Source organism: Staurois parvus, unplaced genomic scaffold (genome assembly GCF_062004578.1).
Source record: "Staurois parvus isolate SC_StPar_1 unplaced genomic scaffold, SC_StPar_1.0 ptg000039l, whole genome shotgun sequence".
Classification (NCBI taxonomy): Eukaryota; Metazoa; Chordata; class Amphibia; order Anura; family Ranidae; genus Staurois; species Staurois parvus.
The window spans coordinates 94,415-112,375 of record NW_028317835.1 but is presented as its reverse complement, the minus strand read 5'-3'; positions in this window follow the sequence as shown (position 1 = coordinate 112,375).

The following is a 17,961-nucleotide window of genomic DNA, read 5'->3' as shown; positions in this document are numbered from 1 at the left end:
GGGGTCGGCAGCAGGAGTTCAGATCAGGTATGGAATATGCAGAAGAGAGGTCAGACTAGCCAGGGGATCAGAGCAGGAGAAGTCAGCGGAGGTCAGGTTCAGGCAGGGTCAGCAACAAATCTTAGGAACACAGGAACATGGAGAAAAGACCATACGGCAATGGGTGTCAGTGCAGGGCAGGTTTAAATAGTGCGCCCTGCCCTGCTATTGGTGCCGGCGAGCAGCCGCAATCGCGAGTGCGCATGCGCGGCCGCCGCCGTACAGGTCTCAGAGTCCGTCATATTGAATGGATCGGTGCTCCGCGCATGCGCGGCGTCACTTGCCGCCGCGATCCCTGACATTGCCCCCCCCTACGGGCATCCTCCGGATGCCCAACCGATCTCTCCTCCGTGGGTGTTTACGATAGAACTCCCGAACCAGTCTAGGGGCATGGACATTTTGGGCCGGTTCCCACAAATTCTCTTCAGGGCCATAGCCCTTCCACTTAATTAGGAACTGTGTCTGACCGCCTCTTTTCCTGCAATCGATGATTGCCTCAACCTCAAATTCTTCCTGTTCGTTAATGGTTATAGGCTCTGGAGGCCTGGACCTTCGGTCCGGGAAGGGATCTGGCGTTGCTGGCTTCAGTAACGACACATGAAACACTGGGTGAATCTTGAAGTTTCCTGGGAGTGCCAGCTCGTATGCCACCTCATTGATCCTCCGTTTCACCCGGAATGGGCCCATAAATTTTGGTCCCAACTTTTTTGAGGGGCAAGACATCCTCAAATTGGTAGTAGCTAGCCAGACCTGGTCTCCTGGTTGCAAGCTTAATTGTCAGGAATGGACTCAGCACTGGTGGTGGGACTCATCTGCCGTGTGGGCTGCAGTACCAGAGCTGACCAGCGGGTGCTCTCAGCAGCCAGAAGCTCACACGTGCAATCAGCCAAACCTGGGGCTGATTGCAGAAAGGTGCATTTAAGGCATGACCAGGCCTGTGATCTGGGCCTTGGTGTATGTTTTCCCATGAGCCCCTGTATCCTGTTCCTAGTTCCTGTGAGAAGATACCTTGTTGCCGACCCTGCCTGATCCTGATTCCTGTTGACCGTCTCCTGTTCTGACTACTGGCTCATCCCTGACCATCCTTCTGCCTGATCCTCTGTACTGCGCTGCCCGTGAGTTACTGAACCCGGCTTGTGACCTTGACCATTCTCTGCCTGCTCCTTTGGTACCTTGCTGCCCGCACGTTGCTGACTTGGCCCATCTGACCACGCTAACTACTCTGCCATCCATCCATCCTGCACGGATCCAGCCGTACCTGCACATACCTCTGGCGGATCCCTCTACCACTAGCAGGTGTACTCAGGGGCCGCGACCTGGTTCCTGTCTGCTCCAAGTCCATCCCCACCATCAGGGGCCCTGGTGAATAAGCAGACTGGGACTTAGACTCCGCGCCCTGGGGAATCCTGTCCTGGGGACCACTAGAGGTACCACCAAACGGTTATTACAGAACCCTACGGCCGGCCTGACCGTTCCACCTCTCCAGCCCTGTCTACACCTGTGTTCCTGCACCTACTAAGATTAGTGGAAGGTTGGTTTGTTCACTGTGCGTTTATATATATATATATATATATATATCTGGGTGGCTAATAGTAAACTGTATTATTATACTATACCTGAAACCTGCATTTCCCTGTGTCAGTCCACACCTTTCTGGTCATTCCTAGATTCCTGACATCACACCAAGGCCTATCCTGACCAGAAGTGGCTGCACAGGGAAGCCATCTTGACTTGTTGTGAAGGATGCATCCTGATGAGGTTGTGTATTTGTCTATGCTAGTCTTTGATGACAGAGAATATGCCTATCAGACTCTGCGGGAGTATACCAGGGATCAGCTGCTAGAGTGCATACGGGTCGCTCATTCCCTAGTAGGTCAGGTCCTAAAGCTCTCTGAGGTGCAACCATTGATTCAGGCTTGTGTTGAGTTGGCTTCATCTAGTACCCCTGAAAGCAGGGATGAATTCCTTCCTCCATTCAGGGTGAGTCAAATAATATCACTGGTATGGTTGTTGGAGGATGATCCGGATTGCTTCTTGGAGCATTATTCAGCATGTTCACCACAGGTGCTAAAGAAGTGTATAAACGCAGTGCAATCTTCAACCAGACAGGCCTTGTGTAAGCTGAGCGTTGTCCAACCCTTACTGCCGACATGGTCAGACTTGTTACAGCTAGCCTCAGTCAGCTTGCAACAAACCAGTCCTGCTTCTCATCATTCCTCTGTTCAAAGCTCTCTCCCTGCATTCCTGACAGCGCCCCCGGTGACAGCCCAGTATGCCCTGCTGTCTGCCACATGTCAGTCCCCTGCTCCCACTCGCTGTACCATCCTGCCAGTATCAAAACCGGTCAGCCTGTCGTCTGAGAACCCGCCTTCCGTGGTTCAGCCAGTTGACTCGGTGCCCGCTGTCGTGCCAGTTGACTCGGTGCCCACTGTCGAGCCAGATGACTTGATGCCTGATGATTCGGTGCCTGTCGTGCCCGTTGACTTGGTGCCCGCTGTTGAGCTGGATGACTTGATGCCCATGACTCGGTGCCAGTTGACTCGGTGCCCGCTGTCGTGCCAGATGACTTGATGCCTGATGACTCAGTGCCCGCTGTCGTGCCAGTTGACTTGGTGCCCACTGTCGTACCAGTTGACTCGATGCCCGCTGTCGTGCCAGTTGACTCGGTGCCAGTTGACTCGGTGCCCACTGTCGTACCAGTTGACTCGATGCCCGCTGTCGTGCCAGTTGACTCGGTGCCAGTTGACTCAGTGCCCACTGTCGTGCCAGTTGACTCGGTGCCAGTTTACTCGGTGCCCACTGTCGTGCCAGTTGACTCGGTGCCCGCTGTTGAGCCGGATGACTTGATGCCTGATGATTCGGTGCCCGCTGTCATGCCAGTTGACTCGGTGCCAGTTGACTCGGTGCCCGCTGTCGAGCCAGATGACTTGATGCCTGATGATTCGGTGCCCGCTGTCATGCCAGTTGACTCGGTGCCCGCTGTTGAGCTTGGTGACCCGGTACCCACGGTTCTGTTAGATGGCTCGGTGCCCAGTGACTCGGTGCCCGCTGTCGTGCCAGTTGACTCAGTGCCAGTTGACTGGGTGCCCGCTGTTGAGCCAGATGACTTGATGCCTGATGATTCGGTGCCCGCTGTCGTGCCAGTTGACTCGGTGCCCGCTGTCGAGCCAGATGACCTGATGCCTGAGGACCCAATGCCCGCTGTTGAGCCACATGACCCGATGCCTGATGACTCGGTGCCTGCTGTCATGCAAGTTGACTCGGTGCCCGCTGTCGAGCTTGGTGACCCGGTACCCGCGGTTCTGCTAGATGGTTCGGTGCCCACTGACATGCCAGGTGACTCGGTGCCCGCTGACTTGCCAGGTGACTCTGTGCCCGCGGTTCTGCTAGATGGCTCGGTGCCTGCTGACATGCCCGGTGACTCGGTGCCCGCTGACTTGCCAGGTGACTCTGTGCCCGCGGTTCTGCTAGATGGCTCGGTGCCCGCTGACATGCCCGGTGACTCGGTGCCCGCTGACTTGCCAGGTGACTCTGTGCCTGCGGTTCTGCTAGATGGCTCGGTGCCCGCTGACGTGCCCGGTGACTTGGGGCCCGCTGTCGTGCCAGATGACTCGGTGCCCGCTGACGTGCCTCTGCCCGCTGCACAGCCCCACATGCCAGCCCCTGATGTCCAGCTAAACTGGCCAATAACTGATTCCCAGCCTGCTCCTGGAAATCCTGTGCCCAGTGACCTGCCTTCCTGGGTTCTCCTACACAAAGAGAAGTCTACCAGCAGGAAACCCAGCCAGCCGGTTTACTCCGGCAGTTGGATATTCAGCCAGTTACCTGACCCGGGCGGTGGAACATTTTGCCCACTAAGGACTATCTGGAGCGTCCTGAGGCCGCTCCTTGAGGGGGGGGGGGGGTACTGTCAGGAATGGACTCAGCACTGGTGGTGTGACTCATCTGCCGTGTGGGCTGCAGTACCAGAGCTGACCAGCGGGTGCTCTCAGCAGCCAGAAGCTCACACGTGCAATCAGCCAAACCTGGGGCTGATTGCAGAAAGGTGCATTTAAGGCATGACCAGGCCTGTGATCTGGGCCTTGGTGTATGTTTTCCCATGAGCCCCTGTATCCTGTTCCTAGTTCCTGTGAGAAGATACCTTGTTGCCGACCCTGCCTGATCCTGATTCCTGTTGACCGTCTCCTGTTCTGACTACTGGCTCATCCCTGACCATCCTTCTGCCTGATCCTCTGTACTGCGCTGCCCGTGAGTTACTGAACCCGGCTTGTGACCTTGACCATTCTCTGCCTGCTCCTTTGGTACCTTGCTGCCCGCACGTTGCTGACTTGGCCCGTCTGACCACGCTAACTACTCTGCCATCCATCCATCCTGCACGGATCCAGCCGTACCTGCACATACCTCTGGCGGATCCCTCTACCACTAGCAGGTGTACTCAGGGGCCGCGACCTGGTTCCTGTCTGCTCCAAGTCCATCCCCACCATCAGGGGCCCTGGTGAATAAGCAGACTGGGACTTAGACTCCGCGCCCTGGGGAATCCTGTCCTGGGGACCACTAGAGGTACCATCAAACGGTCATTACAGAACCCTACGGCCGGCCTGACCGTTCCACCTCTCCAGCCCTGTCTACACCTGTGTTCCTGCACCTACTAAGATTAGTGGAAGGTTGGTTTGTTCACTGTGAGTTTATATATATATATATCTGGGTGGCTAATAGTAAACTGTATTATTATACTATACCTGAAACCTGCGTTTCCCTGTGTCAGTCCACACCTTTCTGGTCATTCCTAGATTCCTGACATTAATTCACCTCTTCTTTTCCTGTCGAAGGCCCTCTTACTGTCTTCTTGGGCCTTTGACATGGCTTCTTGAAGTACCTTATTATTGGTGGAAAAAAAATCTAGCATGTTCTGTGTAGCCGGGACCGGGCTTTCCGGAATCAGGTCAGGTAAAAATGTGGGGTGAAACCCGTAATTAGCGAAGAAGGGGGATTGCCCCGTAGCAGAATGCTTCGCGTTATTATACGCGAACTCCGCTAATGGCAAGAGTGCCAGCCAATCGTCTTGGAGAAAAGACGTGTAACATCGCAAGTACTGTTCCAGTGTCTGGTTTGTCCTGTCTGCCCATTCGTCTGAGGGTGGTAGGCCGATGAAACGGACAGCTTGATTCCCAGAACCTCGCATAATGCTTTCCAGACCGTTGACGTAAATTGGACCCCTCGATCCGAGACAATGTCTTCTGGCACACCATGGAGTTTCACTACTTCCTTCACGAAAATCTGTGCTCTTTCCATAGCTGAGGGTGTATTTTTTAGCGGCAGGAAATGGGCCATCTTCGACAACCGATCCACAATTATGAAAATCACAGAATGATCTTGAGACAGTGGGAGCTCCACTATAAAATCCATTGAGATCATCTGCCATGGCCGATCCGGTATAGGCAATGGTCGTAGTAGACTCCAGGCCTTATTTCTGGTGGGCTTGTTTCTCTGACACGTGGCGCAGGTTCTCACATATAGTTCACAGTCTTTCGCCATGTTTGGCCACCAGAACATCCGCTGGAGTAACTCTAGAGTCTTCGCATTTCCAAAATGACCTGCTAGAGGATGATCATGGCAGTGCCCCAGTACTAAGGTTCGGACCTCCTCAGGTACCATGATTCGCCCTTCTTTCCAACAGAGACCCTCCTTAATCTGTAGAGATACCCCAGGTGGGCTTGGCATTCCTATGGATGCGGTTTGAAGCCTGGAGCGTAGCTCTGTCTGGTGGGTGAGGAAGTTTCCTGTGGACAGGATGGTGTCTGGTCGAGGAACTTCTTCTGGGTCTTCAAACATACATGAGAGAGCGTCTGGCTTTATATTCTTGGACCCGGGTTGGTACGTGATGTGGAACGCGAATCTGGCAAAGAAGAGTGCCCATCTTGCTTGGCGTGGTCTCAGATGTTTGGCTGTCCTCAGGTATTCCAGATTCTTATGGTCAGTAAAAATCAAGATTGGATGCAGGGCCCCTTCCAGTAGATACCTCCACTCCTCCAGCGCTGTCTTGATAGCCAGAAGCTCCCGGTTGCCAATATCATAATTTCTCTCTGCAGACGTCAACTTCCTAGAGAAAAATGCTACCGGGTGCATAATTTCCTTGTTACCCTTCCATTGGGACAGGATGGCCCCAACTGCATTCTCCGAAGCGTCCACTTCCAAAATGTACGGCAGGGAGGAGTCAGGATGGCTAAGGATAGGGGCAGTAGTAAACAGCTTCTTCAACGTCTCAAATGCTGCTTGAGCCTCGGGCGTCCACCGAAAACGGGTTCCCTATTTGGTGAGCTGCGTGATGGGAGACACGAGGCCTGAAAAGTTCTTAATGAACTTTTGGTAGAAATTGGAAAATCCTATAAAGCGTTGTACGCCCTTCTTGTCTGTGGGTACTGGCCATTCTAAGATTGCCGAGACCTTCTGGGGATCCATCGCAACCCTCGTGGTGGAGATGATCAACCCAAAAATGCGATGCTGTGCTGCTCGAAGCTGCATTTGTCAGCTTTCGCATACAGCCCATGTTGGCGTAAACGTTCCAACACTTTTCTGACATGACCCCTATGGTCTTCCAGAGAAGGGGAAAAGATCAAGATGTCATCCAAGTATACTACCACAAAAACATCCAGATAATCTCGGAATATGTCATTGATGAAATGCTGAAATGTGGCTGGGGCATTGCACAATCCGAAGGGCATGACAAGATATTCGAAGTGCCCGAATCTTGTGCGGAATGCAGTCTTCCACTCATCCCCCTCTCTTATGCGCACCAAGTTATATGCGCCCCTCAAATCTAGCTTGGTAAATATGGCTGCCGTCTTTAACCTTTGGAACAGCTCTGTGACCAAAGGGAGGCGGTAACGATTCTTAACCGTAATCCTGTTCAAGTCACGGTAGTCAATACAGGGTCTGAGGGACTTATCTTTTTTTTCGACAAAGAAGATTTCCGCCCTGGCCGGTGACGTGGAGGCACGGATAAACCCCTTCTCGAGGTTCTCGTCAATGTACTCTTTGAGTACCTCCAACTCTCGCTCTGATAGGGGGAAAATCCGTCCGAACGGAATCTCGGATCTGGGTCAGTCATAGGCCCGATGTGGAGGGAGAGTGTCAGCACCTCGCTTACTAAAAACGTCTAAGTAGTCGTGGTAGGCCGGGGGAATGATCTGGATAAGCTCGGTGTCCCCGTTGATACAGAAAAGCGACTGGGGAACCACAGAGGGGAACTGGACAGACCCCGTCTTCCAACCAATTTGGGGATTGTGTGTCTGCAACCACGGGAGTCCCAGGATAACTGGAAACAGAGGGGATGAAATAGCATCCAAACGAAGGAGCTCCCGGTGATGGTTACCCACTGTGGTACGGATAAGTGGGGTCTCCCGGTCCACCAGCCCTGACTTAATACGTGACCTATCTGCTAAAAAGATATTAAGCCCATGTTCCCTGGTCTGGAGAGGAATATTCTGTTGGGTGGCAAAATCTAATTTAATAAAGCAACTACAAGCCCCGGAATCGATAATTGATGTTGCTGACACAGTTCTCCCTGGGAGTTGAAAAGACACGGGTATGGCTAAATAATTGGTGTGATTACTACATTTAGAGGAAACAGTAGCGAAAATGGAAGTGCACTTACCCCATTTCGCTGGGCAAGAACGCACTACATGACCAGTTCCCCCACAGTATAGACAGAGGTTGTTCTCCCATCGTCTCTGGCGTTCCTCCACTGATAGTGATGGCCGTGCCCGTCTGAGTTGCCTAGGCATTGGTGTTCCCCCAGGATCCAAGTTCGAGCCTCTTCCTGGCAGGGTTTGGACTGGAGTGCGGGCTAGTACCCATGGGGGTCCTGGTTCTGGGCTTGACCTCTCTAACCTGCGTTCCCGCAGTCTGCGGTCGATCTGTATGGCCAGGGTGATGAGATCTTCCAGAGAGTCAGGCGGGCCCACCCTGGCTAACTCATCTTTAAGTGCTTCAGACAGACCCATGCGGAACTGGTGGCGTAATGCGGCATCATTCCACCGGGTGTCCCCCATCCAGCGTCTGAATTCAGCTGCATATTCCTCTACTGCCCGGTGGCCCTGCCAGAGAGAATACAGAGCTGATTCCGCGGATGATGCCCACTGCGGATCGTCATAGAGGACTGCCATCGTGTTGAAAAAGTCAGTCACGGACCCTAGGTGGGGGTCGTGGGTCTCCATCAGCCGGTGGGCCCAGCCCTGGGGCTGATCCAGGAGTAAGGAAATTATGAAACCCACCTTCACTGCTTCAGAAGAAAATGTCCGGGGCTGCAAGCTAAAGTACAACTGGCAGGCGTTCTGGAAGGCCCTGAATTATGTTTGATCCCCGCTGAAGCGTTCCGGCACGTGAGGCTCCGGTGGAGGCAACGTGACTACTGCTCGGCTGGGAGGTTCTGAGGGTTCTCCTGCTGCAGTGGCAGAACCCAAGAATTGGGGTGGAGCCTCTGGTGCGGCCAACGTCTGAATCCGGCCATCGAGGTGTGTGTAACCCTCCTGCAGCGATTGAACGGCTTGGGTTAGTGTCGCCAAATGCTGGCATATGTCTTCCAGTGGGGATGGTCCTCTTCCAGGCTCCGTCATGGCCGTATGGTTCTGTTATGAACCACCTAGCGGGGCCTCTAGCAGTCCACAGGACAGGATTCCCCAGGGCGCGGAGTCTAAGCCCCAGTCTGCTTGTTCACCAGAGCCCCTGATGGTGGGGATGGGCTTGGAGCAGACAAGGACCAGGTCACGACCCCTGAGTACCCCCGTCCGTGGCAGAGGGACCCGCCAGAGGTATATGCAGGTAGAGAGCCTGATGTGAAGAGGTGGAAGACTGGATCCGAGCGGATGGATGGATGGCAGAGTAGTAAGCGTGGTCAATGAGCCAGGTCAGTATCAGTGGGATCAGCGTAGTACAAGGCGGCAGGCAGAAGAATAGTCAGGTCACTTGCAGGGGTCGGCAGCAGGAGTTCAGATCAGGTATGGAATATGCAGGAGAGGTCAGACTAGCCAAGGGATCAGAGCAGGAGAAGTCAGCGGAGGTCAGGTTCAGGCAGGGTCAGCAACAAATCTTAGGATCACAGAACACAAGAACATGGAGAAAAGACCATACGGCAATGGGTATCAGTGCAGGGCAGATTTAAATAGTGTGCCCTGCCCTGCTATTGGTGCCGGGCGAGCACCAATTGGTGGATCGGTGCTCCGCGCATGCGCGGAATCACTTGCCGCCGCGATCCCTGACAGTAGATGGCAAACGCACAAAGCTTTATTGAGACAAACACCGAATAGGGGAGTTCACAGGGAGGGTGAATACGCCAGTCCAGGATGACACGGAAGGACCAACACACAAAGTCCAGACAGAGAGCCAAGGGAGAGTCTCTGTAGCAAGTAAAGTCTTTCCCAGCTCTGGGAGAAGGGGGGTCCTAGGCAGCCTTGGGTCTCTGCCAAGCCTGGCCACAAAAGGTCCTGGCCACAGCTCTCGGGCTCCTTCCATCAGCTACCCAGCGGTGAATACCTTGGGAGCTCTGCATTAGCTTCTTAAAACTGGTCGGACCCCCCTAGTCACCTAGGCAACCGGGGGGGGGGCCCAGAGCTAGGGTGGCTCAAGCTTGCCTTAGGAATTTGTTTCATATTTGCAGGAAGGGGGGGAGGGGCATGGATGAGAGACGGCAGAGAGCAGGGACAGAGAAGGGGCTGAGAAGTAGGGGGGGAGGGCAGCTGTGACAGGTAGTGTTGAGTAATTAGGTCTTTCAGTGAGCGATGGTCTTTGGAGTGTAGCCATAGTAAATTGGCAACTGATAAGGGGTCAAAATCTACTGACTCTATAGCGACCCATGGGGGGGGGGGGTCACTTTTACTGTGTGATATTTAGGGAGTTGAGCAAGATGTGCAGCTTGGAAATATTTTGCAAAGTTCAGAAGCCCCAGACCACTCTAACTTTCGGTGAGGTACGGATGGACCTGGGCAGATGCAGTTTAATAGTGCCCCATACATAAGTGGTGGCGCGACACTAATATGCAGAGGAAACAAAAAAGGTATATATATGGGTAGGACCCAATAAAGGTATAATATTTTGGACAGAATTGTCATTTTTTACAATCATGATACAACCCATCCATGAGAGGGGTAGTCTGGACCAGGATGTCATAAGATTAGTAAGGTGTGTTAACATAGGAGGGTAGTTAGCAGAATATAGAATATTGAGGTCTGCCATCAGCTTGGGTCCTAAATCAGGAATATATTGACTGGACCAAGAGAAGGGTGGAGGACGTTGTAGTTGTGACACAGTTAAGTAGGGTAGAGAGATATGAAGAGCTGTAGACTTTTTGGGATTCACAACCAGGTCCAAAATCGCTGCAAATTGGTCCAGGCATTGGAGAAGGTTGGGTGCTGAGATCAAAGGAGAAGACATGAAGAGGAGATTGTCATCAGAGAAAAAGCATAACTTATGATGATGACCGCCAAGTTCTAATCCTTTAATATTTGTGTTAGTTCTTATCAGCTGTGCTAAAGGTTCATTCGCTAGAAAAGGAGGGGGGGGGGGCAACCTTGCCTCATTCCCCTTTGTATGGAAAAAATGTCTGACTTGTAACCCACGTACCTGAAGTAAGCCCTTGGGGAGGTGTAAAGGGGTGATATCCATTGGAGTCAAAGGCTTTTTTATGTCTAAGGAAAGGAAACAGCCGGGTATGCGGCGTATGCAAGCTGCATGTTCTAGCAAAATCACTCTGTGGTCTCGGCTTGGCAGAGGGGGGTTAAACCCATCTGATCCTTGTGTATCAAGGTGCCTATGATGGAGTTCAGCCATGCAGATAGGATTTTTCTAGTATTTTAACATCCAAGTTAAGAAGGGAGATTGGTGTGTAATTAACCACTTGCCTACCGGGCACTTATACCCCCTTATTTACCAGGCCAATTTTCAGCTTTCAGCGCTGTCGCACTTTGATTGACAATTGCGCGGTCATGCAACATTGTACCCATATGAAATTTTGATAATTTTTTTCTCACAAATAGAGCTTTCTTTTGGTGGTATTTAATCGCCACTGGGCGCTTTACTTTTTGCACTATAAATAAAAAAAGTGCAAAAAAATTTGAAAAAAAAAAAAAAGTTTCTTTGTTTCTATTATAAAATTTTTCAAACAGGTATTTTTTCTCCTTCACTGATGTGCGTTGATGAGGCAGCACTGATGGGCACTGATAGGCGCACTAAAGGGCACTGATAGGCAGTACTAATGAGGTGGCACGGATAGGCGGCACTGATAGGCAGCACTAATGAGGTGTCACAGATAGGCGGCACTAATATGCAGCACTGATAGGCGGCACTGATAGGTGACACTGATGATGGGTACTGATAGACGGCACTGACTGGCATCATTGCTGGGCACTGACTGGCGGCACTGACTGGCACAACCCCTGGGCACTGACTGGTGGCACTGACTGGCAGCACTGCTGGGCTGAACTGGTGGGCCGCACTGGTGGGTGGGCACAGGTGGGTGGCACTGGTGGGCACAGGTGGGTGGCACTGGTGGGCGCAGGTGGGTGGCACTGGTGGATGGGCACAGGTGGGTGGCACTGCTGGGCACAGGTAGGTGGCACTTCTGGGCACAGGTGACACTGCAGAGTAGCACAGGTGGGTGCACTGCTGGGCACAGGTGGGCGGAGCTAGTGGGCGCACTGCTGGGCACAGGTGGGCGGAACTTGCGGGTGGCACTGCTGGGCACCGGTCACCAGGGCACTGATCATCAGTGCCCTGATGATCGGTGCCGATCCCCGCTCTGACAACTGCCGGTTCTCGCCAGTACTTTCCTCACGATCTGACAGCGTGAGGAAAGTGCAGCCAAGAACCGGCACTTGCATTTCCCTCTGATCAGCGTGTCATTGGACACCGCTGATCACGTGGTAAAAGGCCGCTGTGAGTGGCCTTTTACCACATCACGTGATCAGCTGTGTCCGTAGGACACAGCGATCACGGAGATCGCCGGGTGCGCGCCCCCTGGGGCGCGCAGGAGAGCGCGTTCTGGGCGGACGTCATATGACGTCCACCCAGAACTGGCCGGCCGCAGTGTAGCCGTCATTCGGCTATCTGCGGTCGGCTACTAGTTAAGCCATGTGGTGTGATCTGATTGGGGTTCAGGTAGCATAGAAATGACTGCTGTTAGGGAGTCTGAGCAGAAAGAATAACCTTTGAGTAAGGCATTAAATGCATTAACCAATAAAGGTGGAAGGAGGTTAGTAAATATTTGGAATATAGGGCTGTAAGCTGTCTGGGCCAGGCCGCTTATTAGACTTTAGGGACTTGGAGTTCGGGACCTCAAGTTCTGTAATAGGTGTTTCCAGGGAAGAACATTGAGAAGCTGAGAGTGTTGGTAGAGATAGGCTTGAGAAAAGTCCAGTGGCCTGCGATTCATCATAGGAGCCGGTCTCAGAGTATAATTCTGCTAGATGTTTGTGGAAGACCTGTAATATTTTATTAGGATGGCTGGTGTGCGAATTTTTTGTAATCTTTAAATGGACAAGTCTGTGTGTGTGGTCTGAGGTTCACAGTCCCAGGGCTAGAAAAGTGTCAGGTTTGTTTGCTTTCATATAATGTTTATGCCTGGATTGGTGTAGAACTTTTTCATCTGATTCTGTCAAGAAAACATCTATTTCTAGCCTGGTCTTGTCCAGGACAATCTATGAGAAGGTGAGGGGTCTGATTGGAAGGCTTTGTTGGCCTGGTGAAATGAGGTTTCTAAGCGGTGATGGATTGCTCGCTGTCCTTTCTTGAGATGTGAGGCTTGGCTGATACAGGCTCCTCTAATTACAGACTTATGGGCTTCCCAAAAGGTCAGGAGAAAGATGTCATCAGTTGTATTATGTGTCAGGTATTCTTTGATGGCTAGTTCAATGTCCAGTCTGTGGGATGGGTGGGTCGTTTAGACTCCATGTAGTGCTAGTTTGTTGGGGTACTAAGGAGGAGAGGGTCAAGAGGACAGCTTTGTGACCAGTTCAGGGGTAAGGTATGACGGTTCAGGATAGGAGCGCTGGGGACATACCTCTAGTCAGAAATATATGGTCAATGTGGGAGAAAGTTTTATGTGGATATGAGTAGTATGTATAGTGTCTTCTAGCTGGGTTAGCTTCTTGCCATGTGTCTATGAGAGAGCATTGTTGGAGTTGTTGCTGGAAGGAGGATGTGGATGGATAAGAGGTTATGGGGGATTTGTCTAGAAAGGGATAAACTAGCTGGCTTAAATTGCCACATAGGGAATCTATTACTTGTAGCAAATGGGAGTTAGGACTGCAATTGGGGCATAGTATGAAGTATAGTGACCTCTGAGTCAAGGTGACCCATTAGAAAATATAACGGCCCTCTGGGTCCCAGATCCCTTCCTTGGGTGTAAAGGGAGCAGAGCAGTGGAAAGCTTTGAGTACACCTGTGTGTTTAGTTGCGGCAGAAGCCATATAAACCTGTGGGTAGGAAGAGCTGAGATATTTCGGCATTTGGCTAGCAGTGAAATGAGTCTCCTGCAGGCACACCACATGTGCTTTGGCATGGGCAAAGGATTTGAAGGCCTTAATTTTTTTATTCCCCGAACATTCGGGTAAAGTATATTTATTGGAGCCATGATAAAGGACAGATGCAAAGCTGATTGTAGGTGTCGCATCATGGCACCATCATCACTCCTGGGACAGGAATAAGAGAAAGAAAGGAGGAGAGAAGTGGGGGAAGCAAGGTTAGTAAATAGAGAAATGTCTGACAAAACAGGTCAGGAGGCCAAAAGGCCATGATGTGAAAACAGGTAGGTTGTCCATCTGTCTATGTCACTGGGATATAAATGGATGGAAAACAAAAGTCCTGGGCAGGCCCAACTCGGGCTACCAAGGAAAATGTGGGGGAGCAGTGAACATCTTCAGAAGCCACAGAGGCCAAAAACAAGATATTAAACATCCGTTTGGTAGAGGAGTCAGGCCAAGGATAGACTATTGGGAATAAGATGTCAGCCTGCAGATATAAGCAGTTGGTAAGTGTATGCATTGTTCAAAGAGGCTATGCTTGGCTGGGTATCATGGGCATTAAACAGCATTAGACCACAGCTGGATGAAAGGGTGATCCGTTTGTTATTTTGTTGTCCAGCTATTAGTAGAAGGTTTAGCTAACAGCATTGAGCTGTTAGTTGCAAAAATTGTAGAATTATACTAAATATATATTTTTTTGTTTACAAACGTTTTTATTTTTTAAGAAATAGACTTCAAATGGCATTACAGCTTCAAATAGAATATACAACAGAAACAAGGAACAACTGCAGTATTCATTTCAAAGGTGAAATTATGTAGAATAAAGGGAAAAAGAGAAAAGAAAAAAAAAGAGAAAAGAAATTTAGTACATGAGCAATATAGGTAGAGAGGGAGGCAGAGTTATAAAACGACCAACAAAGTAACTCAAATAAATGCATCTTATCCAATAGAGTATAATGAATTCTCTCCATGAGCATCACCGCATCAACTCTGCAGAACTGTGGTCAATGGTACTGTGAGGGATTTCCAATGTAGGGCAATAGCCCATAGGGTGGATATACAAATGCTATGGATTAGCCTCATAACCTCAGTCTGAACTCCCGAGATAGGGGCTCCCAGTAGGCAGGACTGCATAGACAGATGCACCGGAGCACCTGCCACTGCAGAGGCAACTTCAGAAATTTTGTGCCACACCAATGAGAGGCTTGGGCAGGCCCAAAATATATGCACTAGAGTACCAGCAAAGCCACAGCCCCGGAAACAAAGGTGAGACGTCCCTGGATACATAGCGTGTAGTCTAGATGGGGTATGATATCATCTGGTTATTACTTGGAGGGCCGTCTCACGGACAGAAAGATCTAGAGCTCTTACACACATTATCCATCATGGAATCCCAATCCTCATCAGAAAAAGTGACATCACTATCAGCCTCCCATTTCTGTCTATAAAGAGGGGGTGAGGGAAAGAAAGTAACCAAAAATTGGCGATACAAATCTGAAATAAGACCCCAGCCCCTAGGAGAGTCACGGCTAATACGTTCAAAAAATGAAATCGTTGATGAAGGTGTAAGACCAAAATGTGAATTAAAAAAATGTCTAATCTGTCGATAATGATAATATTCACGAAGCGGAATATCAAAAAGTATGCGTAGCATCTCAAAAGTGATACAAGATCCTCCTCTCTGAAAGTCAGATAACCTAATAAAGGACCTATCATACCACCAACGGAATACCTGTGAAGATGAGAATGCTGTAATAAAATTTGGGTCACCAAAAAATGATGAACCTGTTGAGACAGAGGAGACAAGATTCAATTTAAGTTTATAACGGGACCAAAACATCAATGATTGGGCAACAATGGAGTTATAGAGCAATAACGAGGGGGGAGGAAATTTTGGACCATAATACACCTGGTAAATAGAATGGATGTATAGACTGAGATTCAAATCTGATCCATGGGACCTGGGAAGTAATAGTCACCCATTGTGATAGCTGTGCGAAAAGGGCTGGCAGGTAGTAAAGCCAGAAATTGGGGAGACCTAGGCCTCCCGCCCATTGTGACCGGTAGAGGACCGATGAAGTAAAACGAGGGCGTTTGTTACGCCAAATAAAATTATTAATAATCCGTTGAAAGTGATCTAAGAACGTTTTCGAGACAGGGATTGGGAGTGATCTAAATAAAGTAATTTAGGGAAGACATTCATTGTTACTGCCGTGACTCTGCCAAGAATGAGATAGGGGATCCATGCCAGATCTTCAATAGAGGTGAGAGGCGTGACACACATGGTGGCCAATTAGCAGCAAATAATTTTGAGTATCTGGGGGTGAGGTTTATACCTAGGTATGAAATCTGATCTGTGGCCCAACGAAATGGAAAAGAATTGCGGAGAGATGCACCCAGGGAATCAGGAACATTAATAGGCAGAACTACTGATTTAGTAAAATTTACAGTAAGACCTGATACTGTTACAAAGTCATTCAATAATGAGCAGAAGTCAGGCAATGACACCAACAGTTTAGTAAGGAAAAGCATAACATCATCTGCATACATACAAATTGTGAAATGTGAACCAATAATGGGGAACCAGAAATGTCTGAGTGTGATTATTGCAATTGCCAAGGGTTCCAAAACAAGCGCCAATAATAAGGGAGAAAGAGGACAACCCTGACGGGTACCTCCGCCTAGTGTACAAAATACAGAATTGCAGCCTGGAAGTCTTATTCTTGTTTTGGGGGGAGTCATACAAAGCATGTACCCCAGACAGAAATTCATCACTAAAGCCCATCTTCTGCAGTAATGAAAACAAGTATGGCCAGAGGACACTATCAAAGGCCTTGTTAATGTCCCGGCTCAGCAACAAAACTTCTTTAGAATGCAAATTGACGTCCTGAATAACATTTAATGTGAGAGGAATATTGTCCGTGATAAGTCTGCCTGGGATAAATCCCGACTGCTCCGGTGAGACCAAAGAGGAGATAATGGGGCCAACCTATCTGCCAGAATGCGGCTAAATATTTTCAGATCATTGTTCATCACTGAGATTGGTCTATAGTTTTGAGGTAAATGATGGTCTTTCAGGGGTTTAGGTAATAGAGACAGGTTAGCCAAGAGTATCTCCTCAGGAAACCTACCGCCCTGCAAAACATCATTGAATAATGACATCAAAGAGGGAGCCAATGTAGGAGTAAAATGTTTATAATAACTGGCCGTGAACCCATCAGGGCCGGGGCTGTGGAAGTTCTTAGTGTGCTAATCACACAGGATATTTCCTTCAAAGTGCATGGGACATTGGGAGAGGATATCTGAGAGGGTGAGAGAACAGGGAGGGGTATAGAATCAAGCCATGAGCCATTTGAGGAAGCAGAAGTTGGTTGCAGAGGAGCTAATAGGGTGGAATAAAATTTTTCAAAAATACCCAGGACTTCACGAGGAAGAGAGGAGATACTGCCGGATTTAGTACGTAACTTGTAGATATGTGGGGGTCGTATTGAAAGGTTTAATTTCCATGCGAACATAGTAGACCCTGAATTAGTATTTGTAATAAAAAGGAGGCCTTCGACCAGCGTAGAGCTTTTTCAGTTTTCTGGGATAGTAAAATATTCGGTTCTAGACACTTTTGCGATATCATGGTTTGTTACGGAGAGATGGATTGCCATCATGAGCCCTATAATGTGATTCTAATTCTCGGGTAAGTTTCTGAATTTGTTTCCACCGCTCTCTATTTCTAGAAGAAACCATAGAAATAACGTGGAAATAAAAACCCTACTAGAGTAAAACCTTTTCTTACTCTCTGGGAATGTCCTCTTGTTATGGGCTGTACATTCCAGAGCCTCCTCGAGACCTGGACCAAAAAGATTATCGCCAATAAAGGGTAAGGCACAAAGGTGCAGTTTGAATGCTGAGTTCCCTGCCCAGGTTTTTAACCAAAATGCCCTTTTAGCTGAATTCACTAGGGCAGAGTTTCGAGCCGATAGCTTAACGGATTTGGCCGAGGCATCCACAAGGAAACCAACTGCTTTAAACAGCAAAGGAAATTAATTATTTATTTCAGGTACTTATATAGTGCTGTCAGTTTACGCAGCGCTTTACATATATATTGTATATTCACATCAGTCCCTAACCCTCAAGGGGCGTACAATCTAAGGTCCCTAACTCACATTCATACATACACATACTAGGGACAATTTTGACATCAGCCAATTAACCTACCAGCATGTCTTTGGAGTGTGGGAGGAAACCGGAGTACCCAGAGGAAACCCATGCAGGCACAGGGAGAACATGCAAACTCCAAGCAGGTGGTGCCGTGGCTGGGATTCGAACCAACAACCCGAGTACTGCCAGGTGGAAGTGCTAACCATTTAGCCACTGTGCTGCCCTATATTTCAGGATTTGCTGCCTGAAGGTTCCT